The sequence below is a fragment of the Chionomys nivalis genome, chromosome 9, assembly GCF_950005125.1.
Source record: "Chionomys nivalis chromosome 9, mChiNiv1.1, whole genome shotgun sequence".
NCBI classification, from domain to species: domain Eukaryota; kingdom Metazoa; phylum Chordata; class Mammalia; order Rodentia; family Cricetidae; genus Chionomys; species Chionomys nivalis.
In genome coordinates, this window is record NC_080094.1 from 14765001 (window position 1) to 14775708 (window position 10708).

Here is a 10708-nt window from a genome sequence, read left to right on the forward strand (position 1 = left end):
AGCACTCAGGAGGCAGAGGCAGGCGGATCTCTGAGTTCGAGGCCAGCCTGGTCCACAGAGCGAGTACCAGGACAGCTAGAATGACACTGTAAGACCCTGTCTCGGAAAACCAGACAAAAATGAGAGTGATCGAGATTAAAGAAGGTGAGGGATCTACCCCTGATGAAGCACACCCACCTACTGACTAAAATCCCCTGCCAGCTCACACTTGTATCCTAGAACTCAGAAGATGGAGACAGACACAAGGACTAGGAGTTCAAAGCTAGCCTCTGCAACATAACAGCATCTAGCCTGTCTACAGGCCATAAATAAGACCCTGTATAAACAACAATCCCCCTTTAGACCCCAAAAATAAAATCCCAACCTCCTAAAACTTTATCCCCCCCCCCAAAAAAAATGTGTCAGGAAGAGCCAAGTCATATCTCTCAAACATCAAGTAGAAGCTATTTCTGCCTTTCAGATCCTCTTCCAGCCTAAAATTCTTGGGAGATTCTCTACAAATCCGGCTGTCTCCTCAGGGTTCTGCCTTCCTAACACCAGGCATGTCACCAGCCTCGACTCCTGGCCAACACAAGGGCCGGCTTCCTATCTCCTTTGGAAGTAACCTTGTGTAATCTCTCTAGAACCACCACTCTCACTGCTGCAGGTCCACAACTGCTCTCTGCGCTCAGTTTCCGGTACGTGCAAAACGACAGCTCAAATGATACCAAATTCCTGTCCATAGGTCTACGGATTGGAGTGGAGTTCCTAAGGACAAGATGTCTCACTCACTTTTTTTTTTTTTTTCTTAAACCGCTGGCGATCAGCCCGGGCCCTGGTTCTCAATAAATCCTCATTGATGTTCCTCGTAGCAGTAGCAACAAGGCAAGCTCCCACATAGCGCGCATCTTAAATAGAAATACACTTTATGATCATCTTATAAGACATTATCCCCATTGTAGAGGTGAGAAAACTGACGCAGGGAAAAGTCCAATCTCGACGGCCCCTCAAGGGAGACACACGCAAACGTTTTCTTCAGTTCCTAGTTACTCAACGACAAACCGTCAAAGAAAAGAAGCTTTAAAAAAATGTTATTTAGGCCGGGCGGTGGTGGCGCACGCCTTTAATCCCAGCACTTGGGAGGCAGAGGCAGGTGGATCTCTGTGAGTTCGAGACCAGCCTGGTCTACAAGAGCTAGTTCCAGGACAGGCTCCAAAGCCACAGAGAAACCCTGTCTCGAAAAACCAAAAAAAAAAAAAAAAAAAAAAAAAAAAAAAGAAAAAATGTTATTTAAAAAGAAAACTTTCCAATGAGCCTCAAGAGATGCGTAAGAATAAAAGCCGAAAGCGCACCCACCCGAAGCGGGCTGGGGTCAGAAGGCGTCGCAGGCGCCCGCTCCCGGGCCCAGGGGACTAAGTCCAGCCCTCCGTCCTTGCCCCGCGTCCTCGCGGCCCGTCCCTCGCCGGTCGCCTGGCGGACCGCTCCTCTCCTCTCCGAGCCCGCCCGCTCGCTCGGCCGCCGCTTACCTGCCGCCTCGTCGCCTCGCGGAGCCCGGGCCGCCGGCGCGAGCGCCTCCCCGGGGCCGCCTGGCGCCCGCTGCCAGCCGCCGAGCCGTTGCCTAGGCGACGCGGCTGCCGAACTCCCGCGTCGTTCGCGCTATGGCGGCCGGGAAGGGACGCAGCAGCGAGCTGGGGAAGAGGAGGAGGCGCTCGGGCATAGCGAGGAGTGGGTGGAGGAAGGAAAGCTGTCCTGAGCCTGGGGCCTTAGCTCCCTAGAGAGGTGGCCCGACGGAAGCTGGGCGTGGGGAACAGCGAGGCTCTAGGGGGAGGGCATGTACCTCGGATGCTGCTCTTGTCTCAGTTCATTTTTGGCACTCGAAAGGCAGTATGTGCAGTAGAGGTGCCCTTTGGCCCAAATTTGCTAGGTTAGTAATAAATGGGTTTTGAATTTTTGTTGTTGTTTTGATTTTTTGTTGTTTTTTTTTTCTTTTGTTTGTTTGTTTGAGTTTGCCTTTGGCTGATTAGTTTGGGGTTCCTATTTTTCTCTTTCTTTTTTTTTCTTCCTTTCTTATTTTGCTTTCTTTTTTCTTTTTTGAGACAGGCTAGCCTTCAACTCATTATGTACCTGAAAAAAACTTGAACTCTGCCTCAACCTCCCAGCCTTTTTTGGTGGCGGAAGTAGTGAATAGAATTGGTTTGGGGGTGAGCACTTCAGCATGGGAAATAAATAACTTGTAATGAGCAATTACACTTACCGGAAAGATCCAGCGGATACGCAGGACCCTCAACTCAAAAGATGTTCCTAACTGTTGTGGAATTCCAACCCACCAGGGAAAACCAAGACTTAGACTTACTCCGAATTCAGATGAAATTAATTTTGTTCTTACTGCCAGCAGGAGGCCAACAGCCTGAGAGTCAAGTCAAAAACTAGCGGAGGGCTGGAGAGATGGCTCAGAGGTTAAGAGCTCTGACTGCTCTTCGGAATTCCTGAGTTCAATTCCCAGCAACCACATGGTGGCTCACAGCCATCTGTAATGAGATCTGGTGCCCTCTCTGGCATGGAGGTGTACAGGCAGTAGGAACATTGTATACACAATAAATAAATCTTAAAAAAAAAAAAAGAAAAGAAAAGTTTGCTGAGCTGAAGGAAGGGTTTATAATGGTGAAGGTGAAAGGTGGGTATCACAGTTATCTCAGTTGGGTGATCAAAGTGCTTCACTCCATTCCAGCTGTTTCTGGCCCCCATTATACATAGCAGCAATCCCATAATTCTTCTCTCACATGGGTAACAGCTACAGCCCACTAGGATCTCCCTGGCATTTCAGGACGAAGGTCAATAGCTATTAGGGATGGCTGGTGCTGGGTTAGGTTCCTTAGCCATCACAGGGGAGTCCCTGTATAAATTGTCAACAAACCAGACCACTCTGTAAACCGTCAAGAAGGCTCCTTAATGACTGGGATAGAGTGGTTTCTTCTTGGCAAGCAATAACACGGTGGCATCAGATTAGGACTGGCTGTCACAAACTCCATGGTGGAACATGCATAAAATAGGTACATCCGGAAAAATAATCAAGAGTCAAACTAGGTATGGTGGCTCACACCTGTAATCCCAGCACTGGGGAGGCAGAGGTAGGAGGGTCACCGAGAGTGCAGGACAAGTTTAGGATCCAGAGAATTCCACCACTGCTTGGGTTAGAATGAGATCTTACCTCAAAAGTCCAAACCCCGCCTAAAATAATAGGATCTGGAGTAGCTACAGCTGTCGACACAGTCCATGTCTAGAACTGCCGGTCTTTAAGCTATGGGTGTAATGAAAATCTCCTGCTCTCTCTGGACTAGTCCTGTTCCTGCTTCTACGCTTTTTGAGGTGGGGCGATGGGTGAACAAGGTCCTTATATAATCAATCCTCAATGTTCCGGAACTCTATATATAGACTAGGCGGTCCTGAACCTAGCAGAGATTCTCCTTCCTCTGCCTCCAGAGTTGTAGGATTAAAGGCCTGCGCCACCACACCCAGCCTCATTCCCAGCCTTCGTTTCTTTTTTTTTTTTTTTTTTTTTTTGGTTTTTCGAGACAGGGCCTTTGTTTCTTTTTTTGCCAAGTTGTTCAAACCCAGGACTTTGCACACGCTAGGCAAACACTGTATGGCTGGTTTGTCCCCAACGCTTGGCTTTGTGGTTCCTAAGCCTAGGACATCTGTCTCAAGGCCTTTACTTTCACTGCTCTGTGTGCAGATCCTTGCCTCCAGGTATCCTTAAGGTCTGTTTCCTCACTTACACTGTGGCTCTGTGTCTATGGCCCATGACCAAGAAGACCTGGCCTGATCATCTTTAGTAGATTCCCACAAACTCTGTCTGTAGTCTTCTCTCTCTTTCACTGCTCTCGTCCAGTGTCTGACGTTCTATGCATTTGGTTTTCGTTTGTTTCTTTTCACTAGAGCATGGACTGCCTTAAGGGCAGGCACATTGTTCTCTGGCATTTGCTGTCTTTTCCCTGGGACCAGTGCCCCGCACTTGGTAAAAGTAAATACTTTCCACATGTATAAGTTGAATGTCCAACACCATGTGTTTGGAATGCTACCCCATGTAAAGAGGAGTGAGAGATCATAGATGTGTGTGTATAGAGGCCTACACATGTAGAAATACATATGTACAGGGCCAACAGAGGCAAAGGCTGGTGACACAGTTGAAGGCTGTCTGAAGACTGCTTCTCAGGGACCTCTACTTAGGTGACGCCAGGATTCTTTTTTTTTTTAAAGATTTATTTATTCAGTTATTATGTATACAATATTCTGTCTGCATGTGCATCTGCAGGCCAGAAGAGTTCACCAGATCTCATTACAGATGGTTGTGAGCCACCATGTGGTTGCTGGGAATTGAACTCAGGACCTCTGGAAGAACAGCCAGTGCTCTTAACTGCTGAGCCATCTCTCCAGCCCGACGCCAGGATTCTTGAGGTCATAGAAAAGAATTTCAGGAGCCAATATGAAGCATAGTTGGAATTTTATTATTATTATTATTTTGTTGTTGTTGTTGTTTTGTTTTGTTTTTCGAGACAGGGTTTCTCTGTGGTTTTGGAGCCTGTCCTGGAACTAGCTCTTGTAGACCAGGCTGGTCTCGAACTCACAGAGATCCGCCTGCCTCTGCCTCCCGAGTGCTGGGATTAAAGGTGTGCGCCACCACCGCTCGGCTTCTTTTTTTTTTTTTTTTTAAATATTTATTTATTATGTAATCAGTATCTATCTGTGTATGCCTGCAGCCCAGAAGAGGGCACCAGACCTCATTACAGATGGTTGTGAGCCACCATGTGGTTGCCGGGAATTGAACTCAGGACCTTTTGGAAGAGCAGGCAATACTCTTAACCGCTGAGCTATCTCTCCAGCCCTGTAGATAAGATTTTTGTGAGAGCCCTAGAAAATTGCAGGTTACATCTGGGAAAGAAAAAAAGGCTACATTCAGAGGTTATAGACCTTAGAACTTAACCATGCTCTGCCGCTATTTTAAAATTATTCTTTGAAACATCTCTGGGTAGGCAGCCTTCACAATAAACGTTAATTGTGCTAGAGGATTTTTTTTTTTTTTTGTTTTGAGACAGGATCCCACAGCTGGAGGAGGAGAAGGCTTCCCTCCCCTCAGTTGTTTGTCATCCCCTTTGTACAGTGATAAAGAGCCCTTCATCCCAGAGCCAGAGCCCTGAGTACCAAAGCCAGAGCCAACTGCTTCATTACTTCTTATCTCACCTGGCTAGCACCTGTGGGCCACTAGGATCCCACAGGCATTTCAGGACAAAGGTCAACAGCTTTTAGGGGTGCCTGGTGCTGGGTTAGGTTCCTCAAACATCACAGGGGATGAGCAAATTGTCACACAAACCAGACCACCCAGGGAAACCGGAAAGAAGGCTCACTGATGACTAGGATAGCATGAGGTTTTTTTTTCCCCTGGGTATGCAGTAAAACAGGGCCATCAGGTTAGGGCTGGCTGTCACATTCCCTCAGAAGTGCCTACCTTTGAATCTGGTCCAGGCCTGTAAAACATTACATTTTTGTGGGAATCATAGCTGAACAGTTGTTATAAGTGAACTCTCATTTGGAGAAAGTCTTGGGATAACAAGGATTTAGAGACTGTTAAAAGCACAGTGAGGCCGGGCGGTGGTGGCGCACGCCTTTAATCCCAGCACTCGGGAGGCAGAGGCAGGCGGATCTCTGTGAGTTCGAGACCAGCCTGGTCTACAAGAGCTAGTTCCAGGACAGGCTCCAAAACCACAGAGAAACCCTGTCTCGAAAAACCAAAAAAAAAAAAGCACAGTGAGTTTGAGGCCAGCATGGTCTGCAGAGATAGTTCTAGGACAGTTAGGACTCTTACACAGAGAAACCTTATCTTGAAAAAAAAAAAAGGAGTAAGAGAAGGAGGACTGGAGAGATTGCTCGGTGGAGAGATAGTTCAGTGGATAAGAGTGCTTATGCAGGGTCTGGAGAAACGCTAAAGGATGACCCCAGACTCAAATAGCTCGTAACAGCAAAGAGCGTTTATTATACCAACATGCATGTGGGTTCATTCACCTGTGCAAAGTGGCGATGACCCCGAGAGGAACCTGCAGGCTCCTTTTACACAGCTAAAGGAAGTTCCAGGGTCAGCTACATAATTAGTCAAGCAGGCAGCCTTTACATTAGTGTATTTCTAACTGACTGAGGGTCGGTCTTATCAGTTTTGGACACATCTGCACAAGCTTGGCCGTGACCCAGAGGGGCTGTTGGGGTTGTCCTTGAGATACTGTGGGGCTGGCTTAGGCCCTCTCTGCTTGTTCTCTCCCCCAATCCTGAATGTAAGGGCCTTATAGATAAATGGCTCTTTGTTTGAAAAGACACCTGTTTTGCCCTTCTCAGAGAGTTGCAATTTAAATTCAGTTGTAAAAAGTGGGAGAGTAGCCAGGCAGTGGTGATGGTGCACACCTTTAATCCTAGCCTTCTGGAGACAGAGCCACGCAGATCTCTGTGAGTTTGAGGCCAGCCTGGTGTACAAGAGCTAGTTTCAGAACTGCTAGAACTGTTACCTGGAGAAACCCTGTCTTGAAAACAAACAAACAAACAAAAAGGTGGGAGAGTTTAACCCCTGCCCTTGTTACTCTCATGGAGGAATATTCTTAAGACGAGCCTCTCCACCAACACAAACAATTCCAATCAGACCATATTAGACTGAATCAATGCCCACGTTTACTGCAGCGCTTTCAGGTGGCTGGGTAGGGGGTCAGTGCTTGGCAGGCTTTTCCAGAGGTAGAGTCCAGACCAAGGCAACTCCCAGGGTGAGGGGGCTTGAGATGAAGTTTTCTGCTCCATTGGTGCTCCAGTGATGCCTCAAGGATGAGTGCCTGGAGCTGGGGTGACACTTCCTATCAGACCTCAGTTCTTTTCCCAGAATCCTCATGTTGGCTCACAATCTTCTGTAACTCCAGTTCCATGATCCAACCTCTTCTGGCTCCTCAGACCCCTGGCATGCACATAGTGCAAACACATAAAGAAAAAATGAGTGAATCTTAGAAAGAGAAAAAAAAAAAAAGAAAGAAAAGAAAACATCAAGGCATGGTGGAGCACACCTTTGTTAACCAGCACTTGTAGGGAGCGACAAGAGGATCTCTGTGGATGAGTTCCAGGCCAGTCGGGGCTCCATAGTGAAACCCTGTCTAAAGAAAGAGAAAAAGAACAAAGGAAATCAGTAGGCTTGAAGATGGCTGAAGATTGTCCTCTCCTTCATAATCAATTTAGGCTCCCCGCTTCGTCCATGATGACAGATATATTATGTAAGTAAAAAAGAGATAGGGAAAGAATGGGGGAAGTATCAAAATTGTCCCTCCATAAAATGTGCAATGCCACGTGAGATGACAGCTACAGATCAACTGGAGGTACAGGGCTTTGTGGAGACCCAGGTAAAACAGGGCTGTTTAGTGGCTGTTGTTGCTACTATTGTCTATTTTTGTTGTAGTTTTGTGTTTTGGTGATAGGGGTCTCATCCCATGCTGGTTTAGAATTTACTGTGATGGGGGGCTGGAGAGATGGCTCAGAGGTTAAGAGCATTGCCTGCTCTTCCAAAGGTCCTGAGTTCAATTCCCAGCAACCACATGGTGGACCACAACCATCTGTAATGGGGTCTGGTGCCCTCTTCTGGCCTGCAGACATATACACAGATAGAATATTGTATACATAATAAATAAATAAATATTTTTTTAAAAAAAGAATTTACTGTGATGCCAAGGCTGGCCTTAAACCTGAGGATCTCCCTGCCTCAGCCTCCCAAAAGCCACACCCAGCTACTTGAATACTTTGGTTGTTTTTTTTTTTTCCTGAGATAGGGTTTCTCTGTCTAGCTGTCCTGGAACTCAAAGGCTTATAGATTAGGCTGGCCTTGAGAGCGTAGATTCAGAAAGGACTGCCTCTGCCTCCCAAGTGCTGGAATTACTTCTTTTCTACTTTTATTTTAAAGATTTATTTATTTATTGTGTTAAAAGTATATGTGTGTCAGGCATATGCTTATTTATAAATGAAAAAAAAATGGGGATCTGCAGCAATCTTTAATAATCCATTACAACACCACTGCCTGCCTCTCAACCTTCTTAATGCTCTGACCCTTTAATACAGTTTCTCATGTTGTGGTGACTCCTAACCATAAAATTATTTCACTGCGGCCGGGCGGTGGTGGCGCACGCCTTTAATCCCAGCACTCGGGAGGCAGAGGCAGGCGTATCTCTGGGAGTTCGAGGCCAGCCTGGTCTACAAGAGCTAGTTCTGGGACGGGCACCAAAGCTACAGAGAAACCCTGTCTCGAAAAACCAAAAAAAAAAAAAAAAAAATTATTTCACTGCTACTTCATAACTGTAATTTGCTACTGTTGTGAATAGTAAGGAAAATATCTGATATTTAGCACCCAAAGGGATTACAACCCACATGCTGAGAACCACAGGCCTAATATTCTTAATATTATGATGTTAGACATATTATTTCTGCTAGTCAAATATAGAGAAAAAAATAAATATAAATCAAGCCCAGGTTGTGACTAGACTTTGATGCTATTCCATGGTCCAGAAGTTTTCCCCTCATGGCTTTACCATCCTGTCTCCTGAAGATACTTTCCTGCCTGTTACCTAGCCTCATCTCCATCAGATCCTAGGAATGAACCTTCTGAACAATGAAGGAAAATTAATATTTGGCTCCTGTCTGTCTGCATTAAATGTGATCCTTGGTCCTCTGGGCATCTGTGAATGGAAGTTCCTGCAGAGGATGACACCGTACATTGAACTTTTGAAAGGCTGATTAAGTGGTTAGAACTGTAGTTACTGTGGAGACTGGAATGTTGCAGGTCCAGAGCCTAATTACAGTTTTCCTTGGGCTAGCCTTATCTCGAGTAGTCAGTCATTCCTCTGTCTGACCTTACATCCTGTGATTAACTTAACAGGCCTTTGGAATTCGCCCATGTTTCTACCAGAGTATTTGAGAGTGCCTGCATTTACGACTTTATTATTTTATGTGTATGGGTGTTTTGCCTGCATGTATATCTGTTCACCATGTGTGTGTGCCTGGTGTCCACAGAGGTCAGAACAGGATGTCAGAGACTCTGGGAACTGGAGTTATAGAAGGTTGTAGGCTGCCCTGTGGGAACTGGGAAGTGGACTTGGGTCCTCTGAAAGAGCAGCCAGTGCTTGTTCTTTTTTTATTTTTTATTTTTATTTTTTGGTTTTTCAAGACAGGGTTTCTCTGTGGTTTTGAAGCCTGTCCTGGAACTAGCTCTTGTAGACCAGGCTGGTCTCGAACTCCCGGAGATCCGCCTGCCTCTGCCTCCCAAGTGCTGGGATTAAAGGGGTGCACCACCACAGCCCGGCCTGACCCTTTTTCTTACTTTTTTTTTTTTTTTTGGTAAAGTCTCCTGTAGCTCAAACTGGCCTCAAACTCCATATATACCGCCTGGCTGACTTTTTTTTTTTTTTTTTTTTTTGAGACAGGGTCTTTCCGCATAACCCTGGTGATTCTATAGTTCCCTACTTAGACCAGGTTGACCTTAAAAATCACTTCTGCCTCCTCAGTACTGGGATCAAAGGTATGCACCACCATCCCAAGCCTGACCTTGAACTTCTGATTGTCCTGCCTCCACAGTCCAAGCAATAGGATCCTAGGTGTTGGCCTCCAGGCCTGGTTTATGTGGTGGTGGGGTTCAAACTCAGGGCCAACCACTCTACTAACTGAGCTACAATCCCCAGTCCTTGAATATACTTTTACTGAAAGAATATCCTATAGCATTTCATAGTTCCCATTGAATGAAATTAGGAGATGAAAACCCTGAGATAGGCTGAGGAGAAGGCTTTTATTGTAGATGTGAGGGAGAGAACAGCCAGAGGCATCTGGAAGAGCCTAGATCAGGGAGAGAAAGTAGTGGACTGGACCTGGCCAGTGTTATGTCCAGATCACACTGTCCCCTTCAAAACCAACCAGGAGACCGAGTCTGTGTGTAAAAGCAAAGAGCCTTTATTCTTACACGAGTTTGCAAACTGGGTCGGTCTCTCCATGTGTCCAATGTATTGGAGTGATCGGAGAGCCCTGAGCTCAGTTAGAGTTAGCAAAGGCAGGGGTGAGGGATTTTTAAGATTTAGGACCCTTGATTGACTGACATTGTCTAGGGGTGTCCTGGTGAAAAGCTACGGGTCAGTGCTGGCAGGTGATCTTATCTACAACGGTTGGAAAAATAGGAATTTCCTTTGGATGATATGCTCCTGGGTGGTGCCTGGGTAATCTTAGTTTGTGGTCTTTATGGAGTCAGGTATTGCCTCAGGGTAAACTACTGAGGCTCAGGCCTCTCTTGAGCTTGTCAAGGCTGGGTCCTATAGCCAGCAGACTGAATCTGCCCCTGAGAGGAGAGGGAGGGAGGGAGAAAGAAAAGAGAGACAGGAGAGAGAGAGAGAGAGAGAGAGAGAGAGAGAGAGAGAGCACAAGAGAACCTAGTGTGAGCTGAGAACCAAGAGGGCAAAGAGAACCAAGAGAGCGCAGGAATATATAGACATGAGAAACTGGGGGAAGGGAAGGGAAGTCTGTGGGCTGGAGAGGTTCAGGGTAGGGGATGCGGTTAGAAGAGCTGAGAGGATCCTCAGGCACTGGGTGAGCCTGGAGGCCTGCTGTACTCTGGGTGTGCTAATAGGCACCACACTTGGCCATTTGTTCTGAGTGTCTTTTGGACCTGACACTCATCTCCTTA

General features: G+C 46.5%; 1 protein-coding gene across 4 annotated transcripts in view; it reads right to left on the reverse strand.

Annotated features, from left to right (window-relative positions):
- The window catches only part of Pkig (cAMP-dependent protein kinase inhibitor gamma), a 63149-nt gene extending 61490 nt beyond the window's left edge, over positions 1-1659 (reverse strand). The window contains exon 1 of one of the 4 annotated variants that reach the window (XM_057780870.1): positions 1506-1659. The gene's annotated coding sequence lies outside the window, so the exon portion shown is untranslated. The other 3 variants (XM_057780875.1, XM_057780872.1, XM_057780871.1) reach the window with 3 other exon arrangements.
- Between the last annotated feature and the right edge of the window lie 9049 nt (positions 1660-10708).